Consider the following 26280-nt stretch of genomic DNA (forward strand, 5'->3'; position numbering starts at 1 on the left):
TCCAGCATGACAACGACCCGAAACACACAGCCAGGGCAACTAAGGAGTGGCTCCGTAAGAAGCATCTCAAGGTCCCGGAGTGGCCTAGCCAGTCTCCAGACCTGAACCCAATAGAAAATCTTTGGAGGGGAGCTGAAAGTCCGTATTGCCCACGGACAGCCCCGAAACCTGAAGGATCTGGAGAAGGTCTGTATGGAGGAGTGGGCCAAAATCCCTGCTGCAGTGTGTACAAACCTGGTCAAGAACTACAGGAAACGTATGATCTCTGTAATTGCAAACAAAGGTTTCTGTACCAAATATTAAGTTCTGCTTTTCTGATGTATCAAATACTTATTTCATGCAATAAAATGCAAATTAATTACTTAAAAATCATACAATGTGATTTTCTGGATTTTTGTTTTAGATTCCGTCTCTCACAGTTGAAGTGTACCTATGATAAAAATTACAGACCTCTACATGCTTTGTAAGTAGGAAAACCTGCAAAATCGGCAGTGTATCAAATACTTGTTCTCCCCACTGTACATACATATATATACAGTACCAGTCAAAAGTTTGGACACACCTACTAATTCAAGGTTTTTTTCTTTATTTATACTATTTTCTACATTGTAGAATAATAGTGAAGACATCAAAACTCTGAAATAACACATATGGAATCATATAGTAACCAAAAAAAGTGTTAAACAAATGTAAATATATTTGAGATTTGAGATTCTTCAAAGTAGCCACCCTTTGCCTTGAAGAGGCGACTCCGGGATGCTGGCCTTCTAGGCAGAGTTGCAAAGAAAAATCCACATCTCAGACTGGCCAATAAAAAAGAAAAGACTAAGACGGGCAAAATAACATAGACACTGGACAGAGGAACTCTGCCTAGAAGGCCAGCATCCTGAAGTCGCCTCTTCACTGTTGACGTTGAGACTGATGTTTTGCGGGTACTATTTAATGAAGCTGCCAGTTGAGGACTTGAGARGCATCTGTTTCTCAAACTAGACACTAATGTACTTGTCCTCTTGCTCAGTTGTGCACCGGGGCCTCCCGCTCCTCTTTCTATTCTTGTTAGAGTCAGTTTGYGCTGTTCTGTGAAGGGAGTAGTACACAGCGTTGTAAGAGATCTTGAGTTTCTTGGCAATTTCTCACAAAAATAGACTGACGAGTTTCAGAAGAAAGTACTTTGTTTCTGGCCATTTTGGCCAATCGAACCCACAAATGCTGATGCTCCAGATACTCAACTAGTCTAAAGAAGGCCAGTTTTATTGCTTCTTGAAATCAGAACAACAGTTTTCAGCTGTGCTAACATAATTGCAAAAGGGTTTTCTAATGATCAATTAGCCTTTTAAAATGATAAACTTGGATTAGCTAACACAACGTGCCATTGGAACACAGGAGTGATGGTTGCTGATAATGGGCCTCTGTACGCCTACGTAGATATTCCATTAAAAATCAGCCGTTTCCAGCTACAATATTCATTTACAACATTAACAATGTCTAAACTGTATTTCTGATCAATTTGATGTTATTTTAATGGACAAAAAATGTGCTTTTCTTTCAAAAACAAGGACATTTCTAAGTGACCCCAAACTTTTGAACGGTAGTGTATACACATATATTTTTTGTCAAGCAGTTGCAACAAAAAAATGTAATGTTATGGTACATCTTGATTGATGGCTGTCTGAGTGGASTAATCCATTGCGGAGGCTGCAAGGATGGCACACCAGTATCACCAGTAGTACATTTACTGTTATTTCCCATTATTTCTAATCTACAATGTTTGTTTGGTTACCATAATTTCTGTTAATACATTCAATATAGTATCACTACAGTCTTACCGTTGTCATTGTAGGAGGGAACACGTTGTTTGCAGAGCACACAAACTAGGCTACACTTGTGAGAATTGTTTGGGGTTCATTTCCTTTCATTTACGAGTTTTGTTTGGAGCGCTCCTGTCAATGTTGAGTAAGTACACACACCTGATTCCGCATAGAAGTAGGCCTATAGGCTACCTGGCCTGTGCGCAAATGTAGGCTTATAAATGTGCCCATTTGGGGATCTGATAGTGTTTCTAATCGTCTTAACTCAACACCACTAATGAACTGTGGCGCTTCTCAAAGCAATTTTTTATTCACCTCAAACAGCAAGTAAAATAAGTCGATATTTACATCCATTGAGAATTAAAATAGTTCCTTAATGTAGCCTACATAAAAAATCATTCCAGCTCTCTGTAATGTTCTGATCTGGTGGAAAAGTCATAAAATAGGCCTACCTGATTACTTCCTGTCTCTTGAACAAATAGACTACAGTTGTGTCTCTCTGGAGCTCAGCTCAGGGCACGGGAAACTGAGGGTCCAGGATATTTTATACAATGTTTCAAGTTTGTTGGGACAAGTGTTGGGCTGGACCAAGTTGATAGTCGATACAATGTTTCAAGTTCTTTGCAGACAGGCCATGCGTAGCTAATGTGATTTATTTTGATATTTTCTACCTGCAGGGTGCAATGTTGTCATTTATTGGCTTCATGTAGACAATTTTTACATAGTTGGCAATGTACTTCTAGATCTGTGTAATTTTTATTTAGATGACAATGATTTTGAGATAAAGACTTTTTATTATAAAAGAAATGAAACAACTTCAGGAGCAGAATTACAGAATCTGCGAGGGCCAGCAGCAGCGGGAGGAGGTGGTTTGGGAACATGTTTTTTTCTTCTGGTTAGGCCATCTTGATCTCTTGCTCCCTCAAGTCATTTGTGTGTCTCAATTATTTAACCACAGTGTGCTTAAAGCATCAGACAAGCTCAGTAGCCTATATATAGTTGATTTTATTCAAACACACAGGGTGTTTGGAAAAACACACATTTAAAAGATTTCAAGATTTCAAAGATTTAAAATCAAAGAAGAGTCGAAGGATAGAGGAATACACTCACTAGAACCTTCTCATTGTGGACCTGGTAGGACGGTGGCTTATTGTTTCCCCCCCATGTTGTTCATCAGGTTTTTCTGTAGGTGGCAGGGTGACATGTTGTGTGGACTAAAACAGCATAAAACCAGGTGTGATCAAATTAATTAGCATGATCAAATTAATTAGCCAACTACAATCATTTCGAGAAACATTGAGAAATAGTTTGGATGTTTTGGTTAAATGAACCAGTTATCTACCTTTAATAAGCAGATAGCTGGTAGCTTGTTAGCCAGTTTGCTCCCATGCCAAGTTAATTCAAAATGAATTCATCAAACTCATCATGCTTTGCGACATTATGTTAGCTTGCTATCTCCAGATAATGTGTTTTTAGTTATTGCATCTGCATGCTTGTTGCGTTCTCCCTGGTGTACTCATTCGTTCATGAGCTGGCTGCTTATTCTAAATAGATAATCTAATTTGTTCAAAACAATAGCAGCATGTGCAACAGTGGTCATTCAGTTTTTGACATGCAAAAGTGAGAGTTGTATTTATGCTGTTGCTCAAGTGCACAGATTGCTTTATACATATTCTCAAAGAAACTACCAGTAGTTTGAAAACTTGGTATCATATATCTGTCGTGCTGCTTTGTCGACAACTCCAACCACCTCGCGCCCCGGGTATTCACACAATCAGTGGCCCCCACTGGTCTGTAGACACCAGAGGGTGAAAAAAGAGAACCATCTGATGAGACTTGGCCGAGCATGTCATTACATGTCAGCAACACTGTAGCCAGCTATGCACAGACAGGAAATCTGTCATCTAGGGCCTGCAGATAATGCTGCCGTTTTGTTCCCAGTGCAGTCACAACAATCAGCATTGGTAATAACACCAGTCACAATAGTAATAATAAACATGTTCTCAAAGGGTGAGGAATTATCATGTATACATACAGTAGTACAGTACTACTTAATGAAAATCACAATCTAGGACACTTTAAACCAAGACTGCAGCCAGCCAGGTGACCAAGCAGATTTTTGACACTTGTTTTAAGCCAAAAACATCTCAAACGCCCTTATTGAGGAGTGGCATTCCAGAAATTGTATGACAGAGTCACAAACAAAACCAAGAGCCTGCTCTGGAGTGCACATTGGCACCAGTAGAGAGAATCCTCTAGGCCCATCTCCGCACACAGTATTACTATCCTACCTAAAATTGATTTCCATTCAAAATCCTATTTCCCTAACCCCTAACCCTTATCGTAACCCTAAAATAGCCTTTGTCCTTGTGGGGACCTGAGAGAATTTTCCTATCCTTGTGGTGACTTCTGGTACCCACAAGGATAGTAATACAAACCCACCGACCCACACACAGACCCACACACACACATTCTGCTTCTTGGACTCTGTGCTCTCTGCATGGCTGTGGTATTGGCAGTGTGTCATGATCTCCCATTGCCAGCGTTACTGTAATCAGTGGTCCATTATACACAACAGGCCTCTCTGAATGGATGGGCAGGGATGACAAAGACACTTGTGCTGGGGAGGACAGTGCCCTGCAGCATACTAAAATGGCCAGGCTCTCTCTCTGTCCTTCTCCCCTCTCTGTAGTTATCTCTCAATTCAAATCCATTTAAATTTAAGGGCTTTATTGGCATGGGAAACATGTTTACATTGCCAACGCAAGTGAAATAGATAAACAAGAGTGAAATAAACAATAAAACATTAACAGTAAACATTACTCACAAAAGTTCAAAAAGAATAAAGACATTTAAAAATGTCATATTATGTGTATATACAGTGTTGTACTGATGTTCAAATACTTCAAGTACAAAAGGCAAAATACATAAATATGGGTTGTATTTACAATGGTGTTTGTTCTTCACTGGTTGCCATTTTCTTGTGGTAACAGGTCACAAATCTTGCTGCTGTGATTGCACACTGTGGTATTTCACCCAATAGATATGGGAGTTTATCAAAATGTAGTTTGTTTTCGAATTCTTTGTGTGTCTGTGTAATCTGAGGGAAATATGTGTCTCTAATATGGTCATACATTTGTCAGGAGKTTAGGAAGTGCAGCTCAGTTTCCACCTCATTTTGTGGGCAGTTTGCACATAGCTTGTCTTCTCTTGAGAGCCAGGTCTGCCTTCAGCGGCCTTTTTCAATAGCAAGGCTATGCTCACTGAGTCTGTACATAGTAAAAGATTGGTCAGGTATTGTGTATGTACACTCTCTTTACGTTCAAATAGCATTCTAGTTTTTTTGTAAATTCTTTCCATTGTGTCAAGTAATTATCTTTGGTTAGGTTAGGTCTAATTGTGTTTCTGTCCTGGGGCTCTGTTTGTGTTTGTGAACAGAGCCCCAGGACCAGTTTGCTTAGGGGGCTCTTCTTCGGGTTCATTTCTCTGTAGGTGATGGCTTTGTTATGGAAGGTTTGGGAATCGCTTCCATTTAGGCGGTTGTAGAATTTAACGTCTCTTTTCTGGATTTTGATAATTAGCGGGTATCGGCCTAATTCTGCTCTGCATGCATTATTTGGTGTTTTACGTTGTACACGGAGGATATTTTACAGCTCTTTTGTTGCAGAGTCTCAATTTGGTGTTTGTCCCATTTTGTGAATTCTTGGTTGGTGGGCAGACCGCAGACCTCCCAACCATAAAGGGCAATGTGTTCGATCACTGATTCAAGTATTTTTAGCCAAATCCTAATTGGTATGCCGAATTTTAGGTTCCTTTTGATGGCATAGAAGGCCCTTCTTGCCTTGTCTCTCTTTCTCTCTCTCTGTCTGTGTGTGTGTGTTGACAAGGGGCCAGGCAGAGCAGTTTTATGACATGCTGAGGAGGAGCGGTTGAAACACCACAGTGAGAGAGCAGCCTGCAGTCTGTCAGCCCTCAAGGAGTGGAACTTAAAGGATATTGGATATTTCTCTCATTAGAAATCGAAAGTTCCAATGCACATTAGGAATGCTCATTTGTCAGCAATAACAGATGATATAGCAGAGCAGTTTGCATACACTGGGAAATTAGAGTCCATAAGGAGAAATTAAATAGATCTACAGAGCGAGTTAGCAGTAACTCAATGTATACCATTCCATAGCTAAATATCATGTTCATAGCTGCTTTCTAAAGCCTCTGACAGGCCTGAAATGTTAGCTGGCCTAGATACAGGGATCAATATAAGCCAGAGGAGCAGCATGGCATTTCACATCAGCAGCTGTAATTACAGTATATGGGTGTCTAGTGTGGGAAATACACTTCAATAGCATGCCCTAGGGTTAGGGTTAAAGCTGCACTGGCTTTCTTAGGGTAGGTCCCTGGTGTATAGACATTTGGACACGTGGAGGGATCAGGCAATATTGAGTGTCTACACTGAGAATATGAGTATGAATCAGAGATCCCCAAATTGAAGTGTAGTCCAGAACAACAGCAGAGATCCATTCCTGTGGTGTCATAAACAGTGCTAGGTAACACACACCCATCACTGAAGAACACAGCAAGCTTTTGACAGATTGCAGTGCATGTAAGATCTTGTCCTCCCCCAGAGAGTGCTTGAAAATGATGTGATTAACCTTTAGAAAGAGTACCTCTGGCAGAATATTCAAGTTAGACCTTTTCTGAAAATACAGAATACCCTTTTGCTTTATTTTGTTGTCTCCCAATAAGATCTAAGCAAGGCCAGCCATCTTACTCATTTGACACATTTTTCACAGAAGAGGTGGATGAAATCATTCCCTTCTAAATAGGCTAACCCTCTCAGTCTAGGCCTTTGAACACAGCAGTTGTTGGGTAAAATAACAGTGTACCACTGGAGTTGCTACAGTATGTAATGTCCCATTAAATACGCAGGCCACAGTCACTCAGAAAGAAGGTCCCCACCCACCCAATGCAGACGGGGGCCTTGAGAGGAAGAACAGAAGAACAGAACACTATGTCAGTGTGTGAGGCAATAGTCGAGAGGGAGAGGCCAAATAGGTCATTGTTAGCTACCCAGCTAATAGCTCTGGATGCATTTTAATGTCAGTAGAACAAAATTCTCTCCCAACCTCAAATTACGACAAATGACAACAGGCCAGTTCAAAACTTTGACATTTACAGTAATATGCATTATGCTGACTTCAGAGTGGGTACTGGAGATAGTGTTTAGGAGTTTCGTTAGTCACCCTAACATGCTGACTACATCGGCCACGCATGTGCGTCCCTGTGCGCCATCGTGCACATGTTGATTTTGTCCATCCACACCAGACATGATTATGACATGCAGGTTATTAAAATACCAAAATCTACTTTTAATCAAATATATTAATTTCAAATATATTAATTATGTGTGAAACACACATAAAACATTCATGGACATCTGGCTAGTTGCTAYTGCTAGCTAGTTTGTCCTGGGAGATGAACATTGGGTTGTTATTTTACCTGACATGCATATGGTCCTCTTTTTAGCTGGTTCTTTGAATAATTTTGACCCGGAGTCATAAAATCGTAAGTTTCTCTACTCCAACGAATAATCCACAGATTAAAAAGGGAAACCTAGTTTTTAGTTAGTTATCTTTAATTAATTTATCATTGTTTGTCTTTCAAGCATCCACGTGGGTTTCTATCTTCCTGATAACCAATAAGGAGGGGACTTGCTGCACGTGGAGTGTCTCAAATAAAACCAAGTTCTACTTTAGCGCTTGGCTATGCAGACGCCGTTCACGTGCGCGAGCGGTGTGGGTGAAATGCTTGAATAACGTGTGTACATTTATTTTGCAATACTTGCGCACCCAACATGGCCAGTGTGGTTTGTATGTAATAGTGACAATTGAATAATGTAAATGACAAGACATTATAGGAGAAAGTCACAGATCCATAGTGTCCAAAAATATTGACAACGGAACTAAAAGTTTCACAGCTCGAGTCCAATTCTGAACACAGATGTTCATAGCTGGTAAATACACATTTTGGTGACAAATCTCCCATGTCCACCACCAGAACAAGGGAAGAAAGGCCCAGTCAGTCAGTTTCACACCCAGCTATGGCTGTGTGATKTGCTGATCCACATTACATCTCAGTGGCTCCTCAGTGGTGAATGGGAGGATTTAGTGCATGATCGCACAGTCCTCTGAAAAATCGGAAGTATGCTCCTCTCTGCAGACTGCTATGCACTCTGGCCTGACTCTCACCCTCTGCCAGACACTCTGAGGCTTTCCCATAAGCCCCTACCCACTGAATGAACTTACAGACCCGACACACACACTTTGGGAAATTAGTGATTCTGTCCAGCTGCATCTGTGATTGACAATAACAACCAGGAAAAGAATAACAACAGAGGCTCCCCAATCTGAAATTAACCCTCTAAGGACAAACTAGGTGGGATGCTAAAGGAGTTATGGTTTAGCATGCAAGGCTAAGCCAGGAACCAGAGCTGCTGAGCCAAAATAAAGATGGAAGTTTAGGGCATGATGGTGATGTACCTGTGGTGTTTCTTCTACAGGAGGAAGTGTCATGCATGGTAGAGCGTGCCGTCTAAAGGCCCAGGGTTCACTTCACCTGACTGCTCAGCTAGAGAACCACTGACTGCAGTAGACCTGGGTACAGCAAAGAGTCCTCACACTCCCCAAATACCAGAGATCCCTTTTTAGGAGTCATTACCGGGGGTAGAGGCATCTGTACTCACAGCAGCCAATTGACCTGGCTATTTGCTAAGCAAATTACCGATAGTGTGTGCAAATCTCACAGGCTCCCAACTCTTTCTCCAGTGCTGATGCAAAGTGAACTGGACAAGCATGGAGCCAGACAATACAATAGCAGATCAAAGAGCTCACCGTATCTAAATAATCTTTTAGCAGCCTGGCCCGAGGCGCATAGATTCCTGGAATACTGTTTGATCGGATGTGGTTGTAGGCTAATCTAACAACTTGGCCAAACATTTTGATAAAAATTAGACTTTTCTGATTAATACAAGTGTTACCAAAGAAAGTTCCAGTTCATTGGAGTCATGCACTTGCTTGATTGAGGAATGCTATAGATGACTAAGTGAATTTGTTGAAATGGATTTAGGGGGTGGGTGCTCTGGAACACTTTCTAAAGTGTTTGAATCAAACTTCCTGATACACTGTACAACATGTATAAGTATTCCAATACTATTTTGGACTAGGCTAAAATCTATAAACTAGACTTAATCAGAAACTAAAGGGTATGTATTATACAGTACTGCTACAGTAAATTTGCTCAGTTATGACAATACTTTATCATTCACAAACAGTTTATAATTAGTAGCCTGGTTTATTAGTTTATAGACTAGTTTATTAATCAGAAATAAACAGTGAACCTGTAATAACTCTGATGGAAAGTATTGTTTATATTGTCAGGCCTTAATTGTCTTGGTAAGGAGTGGATAAAAATCATAATTACATTTAGGTTTCACTTGATACTATGCAATATATTTTAATATCATGCACCTGTACCCTTGAAAAAAGAACAGAGGGGAACCATAACTTTCGGCATTGAGTTTGTACAGAACATCTAGAAATTCATCACAATTTTGTCATTGGTGTGACAACCACGTTCCTGCCAATTTCGTACATTGACATTTCTGAGAGACTAAAGACTGTGTGCATGAGAAGATACAATTATACATTCATTTGTTTTGTCCTTGCATGTTTCCAAGCATAACGGTTTACAATAGTAACCGAACTAATAGAACCCACAGGATACATTATTATGAGATACGCGCCTCTCAATTGACAAACCGATACATGTTGGCAAAGACAACTCGCCACGTTATAACAGCGCACCCGGGCGAACGATCACTCACTTTGTTTGCAGAGAAAACATGTAAGTTAGATCTCTTCCATTCGTAGAATACTGTCCAAATACAGCTGAACATAATGTACTAGTTATATTACTGTATTGTAAATCATAAAACTTACTTTCAAACTATCTTGAAGTTCGGGAATATTTTCCACAACACATAGAACTCACCATATTTCGAATCCTGATGAATATCGTTATTTTTCCTAGTTCCACAGTAAAGATGTGCAAACAAATCCCTGTCAAACACTGAGGATGAACTTCTTCTGCTCCTATAAATGAATTGTCCCTTTTTCCATTTTCCTCTACTGAAATTATCCAAGTTTTTCCCAACGCAATCTGACTCCTTCCAAGACCTCGCCTCCTTCTCAGTCATTGGTGGAGATTCGGATGCGAAGCCTTAATTGGCTCAAAAGGCCCTCAATTACATTCCTGAGATCCTCCTCCTAGGATTTATAATGCGTTGATAACCAAGTGGGAAGGTGGTAATTACCATATACGACTGGGAAAAATCCACTTAGATGCCCCTCCAATTCGTAATTTCTAGTGGGAAACTCGTCTATCATCCCTGAGCTCCGATTTGTTCCACATGCTGACCTCTACCACCTTGCTACTTTGTTATGAACGCAGCAGAAGTACATGCGCTCCAATATGTACCACGTGATCAGTGAGGCGGCTCCCTTGGAACAGCTGGGCATAAATTCTTCAACAGTGTGGATGTAGAGAAACATAAAAATCTCATACTTACAAACTGTCTTTCAAATTATCCACTATGATCCACCATTGGTGTATACGATTAAATGTCCCTATCATTGTGAAGTATTGCAACTTTACAGTCTCATCATAAACTGACTTTGCCACAAGTCAAATTTGTTGAAGTACTACACACACACACCCTCACTCATTTGTTGATTTCTGTAGGTCTATGGAGAGTTCACAGTCAACATTGCATTGAAGTCAAAAGTATTTATTCGTGTTTGAATTAATAAACAGTAAACAATGCCCAACAATCTATTAACTCCATGCTGATGTCCATCTAGTCTAGACAAAAATGTGATTGTGCCAAGCCTCTCCATAAGCCAAAATCTGTAATACATTAAATGAGGTCATAGACAGTTCCCCTTACATCTGAAAAATACCACAAATTAATCCATTATCCATATTGGATCCCTAGAGTTGCCTAAAATGAGTACCCATCACTGAGATCATTCCAGAGGCCTTGAGCATTCATCTAATCCTATAGCAACACCTCATGGATACATTACATATTGCATTACATTCATGGTGCACAGCATCATGCTTCAAGTGGCTAGTGTTTCTGGTCATGCTGAAATTAAAACCCCTTACAATCTTATCTTGATTATTGTCCAGTCATATGTTCAAGTGCTGCAAAGAAAGATCTAGTTAAGCTGCAGTTCTCCCAGAACAGAGCCACACATCTTGCTCTTCATTGTAATTAGAGAGCTAATACACACAGCGCTGACACACACGCTTACCCCACCAGACATGCCAAGATGGCAGAATGTCAAGTCGTTTGTATGTGACTAGTAGATTTTAACCTACTAATAACCTATTCATTTATGGTGGAGTAAATCCACAATTTCCTTGTTGTGTAGTGCAAACTATTTTGTTTTGCTGATGTTCTCCGCCTGGCTGTCAGAGGCAGCTCAACAATCCCCAACCCGTTTTCTCAATCGACCCCCACACACTCACATACAGACTCATACATACACACTGTCCCTCTCTCCCCTTACATTTCCTTGGCCTCTATTTCTTACATCTCTCAAAGAAAATGACAATTTTCGTGGTATTGCTTTGTGCACTGACTTTACTGAACTCTGGAGAAAACGAACATTGTCGCTGGGTGAGTACATCTGACAATGTGCTCTCCCGTCCATTAGACATTTTGTCTGCGGGAACTTGCTATTTTTCACTCCGTCCACTCGTCCAAGTGCCGATGCATTTGCGGCATGATGTGAACAGTACGTATGTGTCATTACCAAAGTCTAATGGTTTTAAATTACTGTTTTGTATTGTCTGGAAACTCACTTGTAGAATTCGCTTGCAGTAGGTCTCTTAAAAAATAGAAGCCATGCAAGGTTATTAAACAGAGGTGCCTAGTTATTCTTCTTTTGTTGATATCAGGTAACGTGCAACCTAACCCTGGCCCTGATATGCAATGTCTCCAAACCACCTCTGATTTTAATAAAATAAAATAAAATAAAATGTATTTATATAGCCCTTCTTACATCAGCTGATATCTCAAAGTGCTGTACAGAAACCCAGCCTAAAACCCCAAACAGCAAGCAATGCAGGTGTAGAAGCATGGTGGCTAGGAAAAACTCCATAGAAAGGCCAAAACCTAGGAAGAAACCTAGAGAGGAACCAGGCTATGAGGGGTGGCCAGTCCTCTTCTGGCTGTGCAGGGTGGAGATTATAACAGAACATGGCCAAGATGTTCAAATGTTCATAAATGACCAGCATGGTCAAATAATAATAATCACAGTAGTTGTCGAGGGTGCAGCAAGTCAGCACCTCAGGAGGAAATGTCAGTTGGCTTTTCATAGCCGATCATTAAGAGTATCTCTACCGCTCCTGCTGTCTCTAGATAGTTGAAAAACAGCAGGTCTGGGACAGGTAGCACGTCCGGTGAACAGGTCAGGGTTCCATAGCCGCAGGCAGAACAGTTGAAACTGGAGCAGCAGCACGGCCAGGTGGACTGGGGACAGCAGGGGGTCATCATGCCAGGTAGTCCTGAGGCATGGTCCTAGGGCTCAGGTCCTCCGAGAGAGAGAAAGAAAGAGAGAATTAGAGAGATCATACTTAAATTCACACAGGACACCGGATAAGAACAGGATAAGTACTCCAGATATAACAAACTGACCCTAGCCCCCCCCGACACATAAACTACTGCAGCATAAATACTGGAGGCTGAGACAGGAGGGGTCAGGAGACACTGTGGCCCCATCCGATGATACCCCCGGACAGGGCCAAACAGGCAGGATATAACCCCACCCACTTTGCCAAAGCACAGCCCCCACACCACTAGAGGGATATCTTCAACCACCAACTTACCATCCTGAGACAAGGCCGAGTATAGCCCACAAAGATCTCCCACACGGCACAACCCAGACAGGAAGATCACGTCAGTGACTCAACCCACTCAAGTGACGCACCCCTCCTAGGGACGGCATGAAAGAGCACCAGTAAGCCAGTGACTCAGCCCCTGTAATAGGGTTAGAGGCAGAGAATCCCAGTGGAGAGAGGGGAACCGGCCAGGCAGAGACAACAAGGGCAGTTCGTTGCTCCAGAGCCTTTCCGTTCACCTTCACACTCCTGGGCCAGACTACACTCAATCATATGACCCACTGAAGAGATGAGTCTTCAGTAAAGACTTAAAAGTTGAGACAGTCTGCTTCTCTCATATGGGTAGGCAGACCATTCCATAGAAATGGAGCTCTATAGGAGAAAGCCCTGCCTCCAGCTGTTTGCTTAGAAATTCTAGGGACAATTAGGAGGCCTGCGTCTTGTGACCGTAGCGTACGTGTAGGTATGTATGGCAGGACTAAATCAGAAAGATAGGTAGGAGCAAGCCCCATGTAATGCTTTGTAGGTTAGCAGTAAAACCTTGAAATCAGCCCTTGCCTTAACAGGAAGCCAGTGTAGGGAGGCTAGCACTGGAGTAATATGATCAAATTTTTGGGGTCTAGTCAGGATTCTAGCAGCCGTATTTAGCACTAACTGCAGTTTATTTAGTGCTTTACCCGGGTAGCCGGAAAGTAGAGCATTGCAGTAGTCTAACCTAAGAAGTAACAAAAGCATGGATTACTTTTCTGCATCATTTTTGGACAGGAAAGTTTCTGATTTTTGCAATGTTACATAGATGGAAAAAAAGCTGTCCTTGAAACAGTCTTGATATGTTTGTCAAAAGTGAGATCAGGGTCCAGAGTAACACCGAGGTCCTTCACAGTTTTATTTGAGACGACTTTACAACATCAAGATTAATTGTCAGATTCAACAGAAATCTCTTTGTTTCTTGGGACCTAGAACAAGCATCTCTGTTTTGTCCGAGTTTAAAAAGTAGAACGTTTGCAGCCATCCACTTCCTTATGTCCCTGAACAACAAGGCTTTCTAAAGCGAGGGCAATTTTGGGGCTTCACCATGTTTCATTGAAATGTACAGCTGTGTGTCATCCACATAGCAGTGAAAGTTAACATTATGTTTTTGAATGACATCCCCAAGAGGTAAAATATATAGTGAAAACAATAGTGGTCCTAAAACGGAACCTTGAGGAACACCGAAATGTACAGTTGATTTGTCAGAGGACAAACCATTCACAGAGACAAACTGGTATCTTTCCGACAGATAAGATCTAAACCAGGCCAGAACTTGTCCGTGTAGACCAATTTGGGTTTCCAATCTCTCCAAAAGAATGTGGTGATCGATGGTGTCACGGCTCCTCGTCTGCAGTGCAGGGGGCGGTTCCTCCTGCAGGCAGAGGAGGGTCGTTAGTGATTGGAGCCACCTGGGCTCAGGGTATAAAACTGCTTCACTAATCACCTCTCTCTCTCTCTGCTCCTCCAGGTATGATCCTGTTTTGTTTGTTCCTTTGTAGTTTTGCATAGTTTTCAGTCAGCCATGTTCACACACACATATTCACGCATCCATGCACTTTACATACACCTTACATTATGATACTTCCACACCTCATTCCTTTTTCTTAGTTTAAAGTTAATAGTTTTGTTTATAATAAARAACACTTTTAATTGGCCTATACCTGTTGTTCGTGTCCCCTCATTTTTGTCACAGGCTGAGCCGGCTTGTGACAAGTGGGGGCTCGTCCGGGATAGTAGTTAACTTGGGTTAGTTTAGTTCAAATTGCCAATTTTTTTTGTTTGAGGGGATGTTTTGGTTGGGCCAATTTTGTTGAAGAGAGCGTTGAGAGCCATGTGTTCTTTTGGTTCAGTTAGCTTGGTAGCTAAGCAATTCACTCTGGGTTTTTCTGGGTTTTGTTCAGGTGGGAGTCCTCTCCTGTTCAGGCTTATCAGCGAGTGTCAATAGGAGGCTTGTGGTGTTTTTGTTTTAGGTGGCAGTGAACGTGGGTAGAGCATCCTTTTCCCTTTTCCCCTACATCGGCTCGGGAGCACCTCCGTGATTATGGGAGGGCCGCCAGTTTCTGGTTGTCTTTTCCACTCCACTGGTTTTGTGTGCATAAAACCCCACCACATGTGACTGCACAAAGACCAGGGCCAGTTAGTTAGTTGTTTTTGGAGGATAGTGGGGTGTGGCTCCTGTCCTTGAACCCAGACTGACAGCAGGTGAGTTGTGTGTTTTTTTGGAGCATTTGTAAGTTGTATTGGTTGAGGAAAATGTCTTCCATTTTGAGTAGTTTTGTTCAAGCTCCTTCCGAGGTAGCCTTAGAGTTGTGTACTAAGGAGCAGTTAATTGAAATTGCTGAACATTATCAGATTGAGATTGTTGATAAAAAAAATTAAAGAGACTGTTCAAACAACTAGATTAAAGCAGGGTCTTAGGGAAATGGGTGTTTTTGATGGTCAGTCTGCTAGTAGTGAGGGTGCAAGTTTTCAGTCTAGCCCTTTAACTTTTGAGCAGCAGAGAGAGCTGTTGCAAATGCAGTTAGAGATAGAGCGATTGAGAAATGCTAATAGACCAGAAAGACTACCACAGTTTGATGTTTCACAGAATCTTCGTTTGTTGCCTAAATTTGATGAGTCAGATCCAGACACATACTTTACTTTATTTGAGCGTATTGCGGAAGCTAGAGCTTGGTCAGATTTGGACATGACTATGTTGTTGCAATGTGTACTTACAGGTAAAGCACGTGAGGCTTTTGCAGCACTGAGTGTAGCTGACAGTAAAGTTTTTGCTAAAGTTAAATCAGCAGTTCTGAAGGTCTACGAGCTTGTGCCAGAGGCATATCGTCAACGTTTTCGTTACAGGAAAAAGTTAGATTCACAAACCTATTCTGAGTTTGTTYGTGATTTGACTWCTGCATWTAATCGTTGGTGTACAGYTTCTGAAGTTWGTACTTTTGAGGGTCTGTCTAATTTGATTGTGTTAGAACAGTTCAAAAATTCTGTKTCTGACCAGGTTGCTACATACATGAATGAACGTAAAGTTAAGTCTCCAAGTGATGCAGCAATCCTTGCAGATGAGTACAGGCTAACACATAAAAGCCATTTTGAGTCAAACAGTGACATGTACCATAAAAATWACTTTACTCCTAGGAATAGTAGGTCACCTTTTTTTGGAGATTCTTTCCAAAGGCCTCAGCAGAAKTTTGGGTCTGGAGGACTTAAAGCACCRGTTAATGCTAATACCTGTCGCTACTGTTTAGTTGAAGGACATTGGAAGAAAGATTGTCCTCTGCTTAAATCAAAACAGTCAGGTCAAGTTAAACCTGCTGTGATGGCAGCTCCTGTTACAGCCTCTGACCACCAGGGTGAGCTGTTTCAGCCACTAGTTGAGTTTGATTCTCAGTCTTCCCRCTGTGATTTTTCARCCTTTATTTCAGATGGTGTAGTGTCCCTGGTARATGGCAACCAAMATGTTTCAATCAAGATCTTAARAGACACTGGAGCTTTAGATWATTTTATTCTGGAATCTGTTTTGCCGTTCTCTAAAGAGTCTGATACTGGCAGTTGTGTAATGGTATGTGGTATGGGTTTAGTTCCATTCTCTTGTCCTTTACATGAAGTTACCCTAAAATGTGGTCTAGTAGAGGGTGATGTAGATGTTGGGGTTGGACCCCAGTTGCCAGTAGAGGGAGTCCACATGATTTTGGGGAATGACTTGGCAGGTAGTAAGGTGTGGGCAGATGGCAAACTAAACATCTGTAAGAAGCAACCTTCTGTGTCCCCTGCAAGGGAATCTCCGGATCAAAACTGTGTGTCTCCTGAGGTTGGAAAAATAGGATGATCGAGCAGCAGTGAGGGCTCTTCGATACTGCACGGTACTGTCTTTCCAAGCTAGTCGGAAGACTTCCAGTGTGGCGCCATTTCCGTTCCAATTTTCTGGAAGCTTGCTTCAGAGCTCGGGTATTTTCTGTATACCAGGGAGCTAGTTTCTTATGACAAATGTTTTTAGTTTTTAGGGGTGCAACTGCATCTAGGGTATTGCGCAAGGTTAAATTGAGTTCCTCAGTTAGGTGGTTAACTGATTTTTGTCCTCTGACGTCCTTGGGTAGGCAGARGGAGTCTGGAAGGGCATCAAGGAATCTTTTTGTTGTCTGAGAACTTATAGCACGACTTTTGATGCTCCTTGGTTGGGGTCTGAGCAGATTATTTGTTGCGATTGCAAACGTAATAAAATGGTGGTCCGATAGTCCAGGATTATGAGGAAAAACATTAAGATCTACAACATTTATTCCATGGGACAAAACTAGGTCCAGAGTATGACTGTGGCAGTGAGTAGGTCCAGAGACATGTTGGACAAAACCCTCTGAGTCGATGATGGCTCCGAAAGCCTTTTGGAGTGGGTCTGTGGACTTTTCCATGTCAATATTAAAATCACAAAAAATTTGAATATTATCTGCTATGACTACAAGGTCCGATAGGAATTCAGGGAACTCAGTGAGGAACGCTGTATATGGCCCAGGAGGCCTGTAAACAGTAGCTATAAAAAGTGATTGAGTAGGCTGCATAGATTTCATGACTAGAAGCTCAAAAGACAAAAACACATTTTTTATTTTTTTTTGTAAATTGAAATTTGCTATCGTAAATGTTAGCAACACCTCCGCCTTTGCGGGATGCACGGGGGATATGGTCACTAGTGTAACCAGGAGGTGAGGCCTCATTTAACACAGTAAATTCATCAGGCTTAAGCCATGTTTCAKTCAGGCCAATCACATCAAGWTTATGATCAGTGATTAGCTCATTGACTATAACTGCCTTTGAAGTGAGGGATCTAACATTAAGTAGCCCTATTTTGAGATGTGAGGTATCACGATCTCTTTCAATAATGGCAGGAATGGAGGAGGTCTTTATCCTAGTGAGATTGCTAAGGCGAACACCGCCATGTTTAGTTTTGCCCAACCTAGGTCGAGGCACAGACACAGTCTCAATGGGGATAGCTGAGCTGACTACACTGACTATGCTAGTGGCAGACTCCACTAAGCTGGCAGGCTGGCTAACAGCCTGCTGCCTGGCCTGGACCCTATTTCATTGTGGAGCTAGAGGAGTTAAAGCCCTGTCTATGTTGGTAGATAAGATGAGAGCACCCCTCCAGCTAGGATGGAGTCCGTCACTCCTCAGCAGGCCAGGCTCGGTCCTGCTTGTGGGTGAGTCCCAGAAAGAGGGCCAATTATCTACAAATTCTATCTTTTGGGAGGGGCAGAAAACAGTTTTCAACCAGCGATTGAGTTGTGAGACTCTGCTGTAGAGCTCATCACTCCCCCTAACTGGGAGGGGGCCAGAGACAATTACTCGATGCCGACACATCTTTCTAGCTGATTTACACGCTGAAGCTATGTTGCGCTTGGTGAACTCTGACTGTTTCATCCTAACATCGTTGGTGCCGACGTGGATAACAATATCTCTATACTCTCCACACTCGACAGTTTTATCTTTAGCCAGCACCATCTTCAGATTAGCCTTAATCTTAATCTAGATCGGGTTTTGGTATTTTTCATTTAAATGTACGCAGCCTGTTGTTAAAAATGGATGGGGTTGGGATTTGGGCTGAATCAACTGATGCTGATGTAATTGTGTTTTCTGAAACCTGGCTCAGAAAGTCTGTCCTTGATAAGGATATTTGTATAAATGGTTACAATGTGTATCGCCCTGATCGAGTTAAGAAAGGTGGGGGTGTGGCTATATATGTAAAGACTAAATTCCTTGTAAGTGTGGCAAAGTCAAACTATTTGTAAACAGTTGGAATTTCTTGCTTTGAATATTAAGGTTTCAAAGGGTCTCTCTATAACTGTGATTGGCTGTTATAGACCCCCCTCTGCTCTCGGTGATGCATTTTCTTCTCTTTTTATTTATTTTATTTTATTTCACCTTTATTTAACCAGGTAGGCTAGTTGAGAACAAGTTCTCATTTGCAACTGCGACCTGGCCAAGATAAAGCATAGCAGTGTGAACAGACAACACAGAGTTACACATGGAGTAAACAATAAACAAGTCAATAACATGGTAGAAAAAAAAGAGAATCTATATACAATGTGTGCAAAAGGCATGAGGTAGGCAATAAATCGAATAATTACAATTTAGCAGATTAACACTGGAGTGATAAATCATCAGATGATCATGTGCAAGAAGAGATACTGGTGTGCAAAAGAGCAGAAAAGTAAATAAATAAAAGCAGTATGGGGGGTGAGGTAGGTAAATTGGGTGGGTAGTTTACAGATGGACTATGTACAGCTGCAGCGATCGGTTAGCTGCTCGGATAGCAGATTTTTAAAGTTGTTGAGGGAGATAAAAGTCTCCAACTTCAGAGATTTTTGCAATTCGTTCCAGTCGCAGGCAGCAGAGAACTGGAAGGAAAGGCGTCCAAATTAGGTTTTGGCTCTGATGCACCTTATGTCTAAACTTCTTTACAGTGAAATGATCTTGATTGGGGATCTCAACTTGTGTTGGTTAAAGCCGGTGTCTGATGATTTAAAAATGTTTTGTAATTCTATGAATCTTACCCAGTTGATTAACTCACCCACTCACCCAAATCTCAAATGTCCAGAGAAATCTACCCTGATTGATTTGATATTGACAAATGTTCCACATAAATATTCTGTGGTTGGTGTTTTTTGTAATGATTTAAGTGACCATTGTGCTGTTGCTGCTGTTAGAAATACTAAGGTTCCTAAAACAAACCCACGTTTTATTCGTAAGAGAAATTTGAAATGTTTTAATGAGCAGGCTTTCTTTCATGATTTGTTTTATTTTGACTGGAGCAGATTGAGCTTATTCCTGATGTGGAAACTGCCTGGAAATTCTTTCATTATGTTTTTTTCCCCAAATAGTAAACTAACATGCCCCATTCCACAGGTTCAGAGTTCAAGGGCGGGATAATCCATGGTTTTCTTCTGAGCTGTCTTGTATTATTCACGACTATAATTTAGCCTGGGCTAAAGCAAGGAAATCATGTTCTGATGCTGATTGGCTTCTTTTTAGGCAGTTACGAAACAAGTGTTATTTTCTTCTCAGGAAGGCCAAGTCTGAATATTTTATGTCTGTTACCACTGATAACCTGAATGACCCTAGAAAGTTTTGGAAGGCTATTAAGTCTGTCTGGAAACAGTCATGTTAAAGAATTACCGTCATGTGTATTGAAGGACTTTGTTGCTGTATATGGCAAAACTGAAATGCTGAATTGTTTCAATGAGCACTTTGTATCATCTGGTAGGCTGTTTGATTCAGTGTCCTCTGTTTCTGTACAACCCTGTGTGGATGAACCAGCGTGAGCTGATCAAACTTTTAGCTTTTTGCCATTCTCAGTGCAGGAGGTACATAAAGCCCTGAAATCCTTAGATCAGAGAAAGCCGGCAGGTTCTGATCTTCTTGATCTCTGCTTTTTAAATCTGGCAGCTGATTTCATAGCCGAACCACTTACATATCTGTTCAATCTAACCCTGGACTGTAATGAAATTCCAAACATCTGGAAATCAGCATTTGTCCTACCACTTTTAAAAGGGGGAGTTCCAACTTTTAAATAATTATAGGCCAATCTCAAAGCTGTCACCCCTGGTGAAAATACTTGAAACCCTTGTGATTGAACAGCAAAATAGTTTTTATATACTAACTCTATTTTATCAATGTACCAATCGGGCTTCAGGAAGAAGCATAGCACAATTACAGCAGCCATGAAGGTTTTAAATTATATCACTGAAGCCCTTGACACAGCACTGTCTCACTTTTTATTGATCTTTCTAAGGCATGATACAGCTGATCATGCTATACTGAGGCAGAGATTGTCGAGTGTAGGTCTTTCGGAACTTGCAGTTGCATGGTTTGCTAACTATCTGTCTGATAGAACTCAGTGCACTCAATTTTATTGGCTCATGTCTGTTAAATTGTCTGTCTGTAATGGTGTGCCCCAGGGCTCTGTACTTGGTCCCCTCTTATTCACTATTTATATACATAATTTATTAACTTTTATGCTGATGATACTGTTATTTATTGTTGTGCCTCGTCTCTCACAAAAGCTTTCCAGAACTTGCAAACTGCTTTTTATACTGTTCAACATACCTTGTGTCAATTGAAGCTTATCCTTAATACTGACAAAACTAAACTAATGGTGTTTTCTAAAGCAAGAAATAGATCTCTGAACCTTTCACCTATTACTACCTGTCAGGGCAATGAGATTGAGACTGTAACCTCATAAATATCTTGGAATTTTAATTGATGACGGCCTCTCTCTTCAATTGCATATTCAACAACTGTAACGGTGTGCGTACTGGCGGCAGAGAAGTCGTTTAATAAACATAAAAACCACCGTAAACAGAACAATCAATGAATGGGTCAAACAAAACCCGGTAACCACCAGCATAACGTACACAAGCACTACAAGAAACAATTCCGGACAAGGACATGGGGGAAACAGAGGGTTAAATACACAACATGTAATTGATGGAATTGAAATCAGGTGTGAGGGAAGACAAGACAAAACCAATGGAAAATTAAAGGTGGATCGGCGATGGCTAGAAGGCCGGCGACGTCGACCGCCGAACGCCGCCCGAACCAGGAGAGAAACCGACTTCGGCGGAAGTCGTGACAACTTACAAAAAATTGAAGCTGAAGTTGGGATTTTATTTTAGGAATRAGGCCTGTTTTTCTTTTGAAGCCAGAAGGAGGCTAGTATCAGCTACATTTATGCCTTTACTAGACTATGGGGATATTTTATATATGAATGCTTCCGCTCAGTGTTTGAGATCAATTGACACCCTTTACCATGGTACATTGAGATTTACTTTAAATTGCAAAACCCTTACGCACCACTACACTTTATATACCAGGGTTGGCTGGCCTTCTCTAGTCACTCGTAGGCTCAGTCACTGGTATACCTTAATTTACAAAGCCATTTTGGGTTTACTACCATTTTATTTGGGCATTTTTATTTTTCAGAAATGTGGTGGGTACTCTCTTCATTCGCAGGACTTTATCCTGCTAACTGTTCCAAATGTCCGAACAGTATTTGGTAAAAGGGCTTTTATGTACTCTGCGCCATCGGCTTGGAATGCCTTACAAAATACTTTTAAACTGGAAGAACTTGTCCCGATTGGTGTTTTTAAATCATTGATAAAGGATTTTGAGACTGATTCCCTGACCTGTCAATGTTTTTAATTGGCTGTTTTATGATTTTGTTATACTCTTGTGAATTCTATGGTTTTTACTAGATTACTTGTAGTTTTCATGTTGTCTGTCTGTAATTGTGTAATGACTTGGTGCTGCCTAACTTGGCCAGGATGCTCTTGAAAAAGAGATTTCAAATCTCAATGAGCCCTTCCTGGTTAAATAAGAAAATGCCACCAGGGGTCTTTTCACAGTCCCCAGATCCAGAACAAATTCAAGGAAATGTACAGTATTATACGGAGTCATGGGTGCATGGAACTCCCTTCCATCTTATATAGCGCAAGTGAACAGCAAACCTGGTTTCAAAAAACAAATAAAGCAACACCTCACGACACAACTCCTCTTCCTCATGTGACCTACATGTTGTATGTACTGACATGTATGTGTAACTGATAGATGCACACACACAAAAGTATTTTTCTGTAATGTCTTTTTCATTGTGTCAGACCCCAGCAAGACTAGCTGTCGCCATTGGCGTCGACCAATGGGGATCCTAATAAATAAGTACAGTAAAGAAGAGTAGAGTACAGTACATAGTAGACCACACTAAAGTTGAGTACACTATAATGTACTGTATTATACTGTACTCTATGAGACACAACCATTGAGCAGCACATTGAGAATGAAGGGAAGGCCCTCCAGTGGATTGTTGAGAAATGTGGGAACAGGTATCATGTCCTCAACAATGAGAACAGGGAAGAACTGCTGGAGAAGAGAGAGGAGGTGGTTTCAGGAAATAGAGGAGGACATTAAGAGATAACGAGAGACTAGAGAAGATAAAAGAGAGAGGAGATGGTTTCAGGAAACAGAGGAGGACATTAAGAGATAACGAGAGACTAGAGAAGATAAAAGAGAGAGGAGATGGTTTCAGGAAACAGAGGAGGACATTAAGAGATAACGAGAAAGTACTAGAGAAGATAAAAGAGAGAAGGAAAGAAGAGAGAGCTAAACAAAGACTGCTGAAGGTGCAGGAACAGAATGGGTGTGTTTCTGTCAGTCTCTGTTTAGCGAATTTGGATTATTCAACTGTGTTGCTGTGCAGCACACACCAGCTACAGTGATGCAACACACTAACCTGCATAGTTGCATGTAAAACTAAAAGCTGCTCACCAGTAGCTTTTTGAGAGTCTGCAAAATCATGCAAAATGCAGGTTTCTTTAAAGAGAGCAGACAGTGTCATAATACCGGATGATTTTTGTTGTTATTGGCCCTCACTTATCAAACAAGATCTGAGTGYATATGAGGAAATCAGACTTGGTCGTTTGTGTACACACACTAGAGATGAACAGAATTACACTCCCTCACTACATAATAAGTAGACCACTGCTGCATAATCTACAGTAGAGCAGCCTGTGAAGGTCAACATGTTAAGCAGCACAAGAAAAGAGGGAGGGGAAGATGTACAGATGACAAAATGCCATTTAGGTAGAGATGATCTTGAAGACACAGGAGACTTAAAAAAATGACAAACAACACAAACACATAACAATGTCTACAATTGATATTCTATGTATAATAATGATTCATTCGCTGAGAAACACAGAAGAAGAGAGTGAAGGGAAGGCCCTCCAGTGGCTTGTTGAGAAATGTGGAAACAGATATCATGTTCTTAACAATGAGAACAGGGAAGAACTGCTGGAGAAGAGAGAGGAGGTGGAAGGAAACACAAATGTGTTTCAGCCAAATGAAAAGGACAGGTACTCAAATGTCAAGAAGAGGTGGAGGGCAGTACCAGCAGCAATAAGGAGAACAGGGAGCAACCAGTTGTTTCCTCCAGAAAGGGACTATTATTCTGGTTAATCCTGTAACAGAAATGTTTGCAGCAAGTGTGTTACATCATGTGTTCCTCTACTGTCCTCTCCTCAACTCCTCTCCATTGCATTGGATTCCATTTTGAAGGCATACCTGTATGATCGAATTGAGAGTTCAAATATAGGACATGTTATGCAATGCTATAACTTGTTCATAACTATATATACTTGAGGATTTCTCAAAACATTGTTTTCATACAATTCTACTGGTCATGATGTGAAAGAAAGATTTAATTACAAAAAAGTATCCGTGAAGGTGTTGTTGTGTTGTTCCACAGTGAGTGGATCGATGCCAATAAGAAGAGCATGGAGCAATCAGTTTCTTCCTCCAGAAGGTGAGTATTATTCTAATTAACCTTGTAACATTAACCAATGTAGCAATTGTGTAGCAGTCATCTCCTCGTCTTGTGTCCTCTCCTTCATTTCTCTGATCAGACAGTGAAAGCCAGCCTAATGCGATTCCACCATATTGTTTTTTAATCTAAAGTATTTCCTGTTTTTATGAAAAGGAGGAGACAACAGACTGTTTTCTTTTATTTTCTCCTTAATTTGCCGTTTTCCTCTTTAGACGGGAATTGTAGACTTTAGCTCATACACAATTTAAAATAAACAGCTACTTCCAGTATTCCTGTCTACCTTGGTAAAGCACATCTCTCCCTACACCATGTTTGATTTATATGTTCCACCACCTCACCGTCAACCCAGCATGGAAGAAAAAGAACATGCAACAATGCGCAGCACATCTTGATTCTAAATTCCAAAAGAATATGCCTAGATTGTATCTAAAAACCCACCATTGATTCCCTTGTAACTTTCACAGATGGCACCATCGTTGTGTTGAGGTATAGCTGTTGTTTCAGTGATTTGATAAAAGGCAAACCACCACATACTGTTAGTTTCCTTGTTGTTCCCCAGTGAGTGGAGATGGCAGATCTGATACCCTGTCTCTTGGAAGCTCTGGATACAGCTCCCAGACATAACTACCAGCATCTGACCACTGGTTTGGATCACATAGTTCTGGAACCCTGCTCCTTGAATCTAGAATGGTCTCTCTGACTTCCATTTGAGTGTCTGACTTCAGAGGCCAAAGAGGATTCAAGGAGAAGCCGTGGAGTGGCTCAGAGTGCTGTGGGTCACTCTGATGTCACTCCAGACATTGGGACATGACAGAATAAAGATAGATTACATCTGACACTTTTAACAGAACTGATGGAAAAGTTCAAGTTTGAGAATTACATGCAAAAATTCACTAACAGATGATCAACGTGATACATTGTAAACTCTTTATTATTGTGTAGTGTAATGCTCATCTAGGGACCAGCACTGATAATTAGCATAAGGTTAAATGTGATGGTAAAATGCATCTGACTTGTGTATTAGATGTTTTAATATTGACATTTCTAGCAGAGGAATAACATACTGCATCAAGTGTTATGCACAGAATTGATCAGCGGTATCAATAGTTTTCATAACAATCCTTATTTCAGGAAGCTAGTCTCCGATAGAGGGACCAACTGTGGACCATGTTGCATGACATAACGAGGTGTTTGTAGGTGAGAAGTTCAGGCAGAAATAAAATACATTTTCTACTAAACTACAAGATACTGTTGATGTTAAAGGTTTTATTGGCATTTCATGTTATAGTGAATACTCTGACAGTCTGACAGTACCAATGTGTCAGTATGCATCACATAATGGTTTCTTGAGGAGAAATGTAACAGCTATTTAAATAAGGAAATCCAACACTGTGCCAATTTTAGTTCAGAAAAGTTTTAATAGTTTAAATTGAAGTTGAAAAGAATTAGGTGGAAAAACATAACATACATATTTGCATCAGGTCTAGAAACCATAAAGAACACCGAAGGTCTAGGTCATAGGCTAGGACCTAGAGGAAAGAACTAGTGAAACAAATGGAACTGTGCCACAATGACTTGTCACCCTTGATAAGTAGTCATCTTCCCATTAAGGACCAATGCCACATATCACCATGGTGTCATGAGTACCACTGTCAAACGTTTTGAACGAACAACAAGGCTTAAGTCATAACGGTAATAATAAATCCTGAATTCAAAATATTAGTCAAACTAGTAAAGTTAAGGTTAATTATGTTTTTAATAAAGGCCCTTAGTCCTGCATCAATTTGAATAATATTTTGTTAAAAAAATATATAAAATAAATACCTATGGCCCCTTTTTCTCAGTGTGGGCTTTACCGTCTTGGCCGTCTGAGTCTCTGTCGTGAGCTATTAAGACTTAAAATACTGTCATGGATGTTGTTGAGGTTTTCCCATGTGAATTACTTATTATACTTTATCATTTATAACCTATAGGGGGCCTTAGTTCTAGGATCTGTGACTAACATAATACCGATTTGTAAAAAAAAATACATTTTTACACAAAAGAGCCTTTGTGAGATACAAGTAGGGCGTTCTGGAAGCAGCTCAATGTGGGTGAGTTGACTCCAAAGAACTCAATGCT

At 40.8% G+C, this 26280-nt stretch overlaps 1 protein-coding gene across 1 annotated transcript in view; it reads right to left on the minus strand.

Annotated features, from left to right (window-relative positions):
* Positions 1–10021, minus strand: part of LOC111968846 (rho guanine nucleotide exchange factor 10) — a 75989-nt gene extending 65968 nt beyond the window's left edge. Inside the window, 1 exon segment of the mRNA XM_070445055.1 lies at positions 9855–10021. The gene's annotated coding sequence lies outside the window, so the exon portion shown is untranslated.
* Positions 10022–26280: the final 16259 nt, after the last annotated feature.

The sequence above is a fragment of the Salvelinus sp. IW2-2015 genome, linkage group LG9, assembly GCF_002910315.2.
Source record: "Salvelinus sp. IW2-2015 linkage group LG9, ASM291031v2, whole genome shotgun sequence".
Classification (NCBI taxonomy): Eukaryota; Metazoa; Chordata; class Actinopteri; order Salmoniformes; family Salmonidae; genus Salvelinus; species Salvelinus sp. IW2-2015.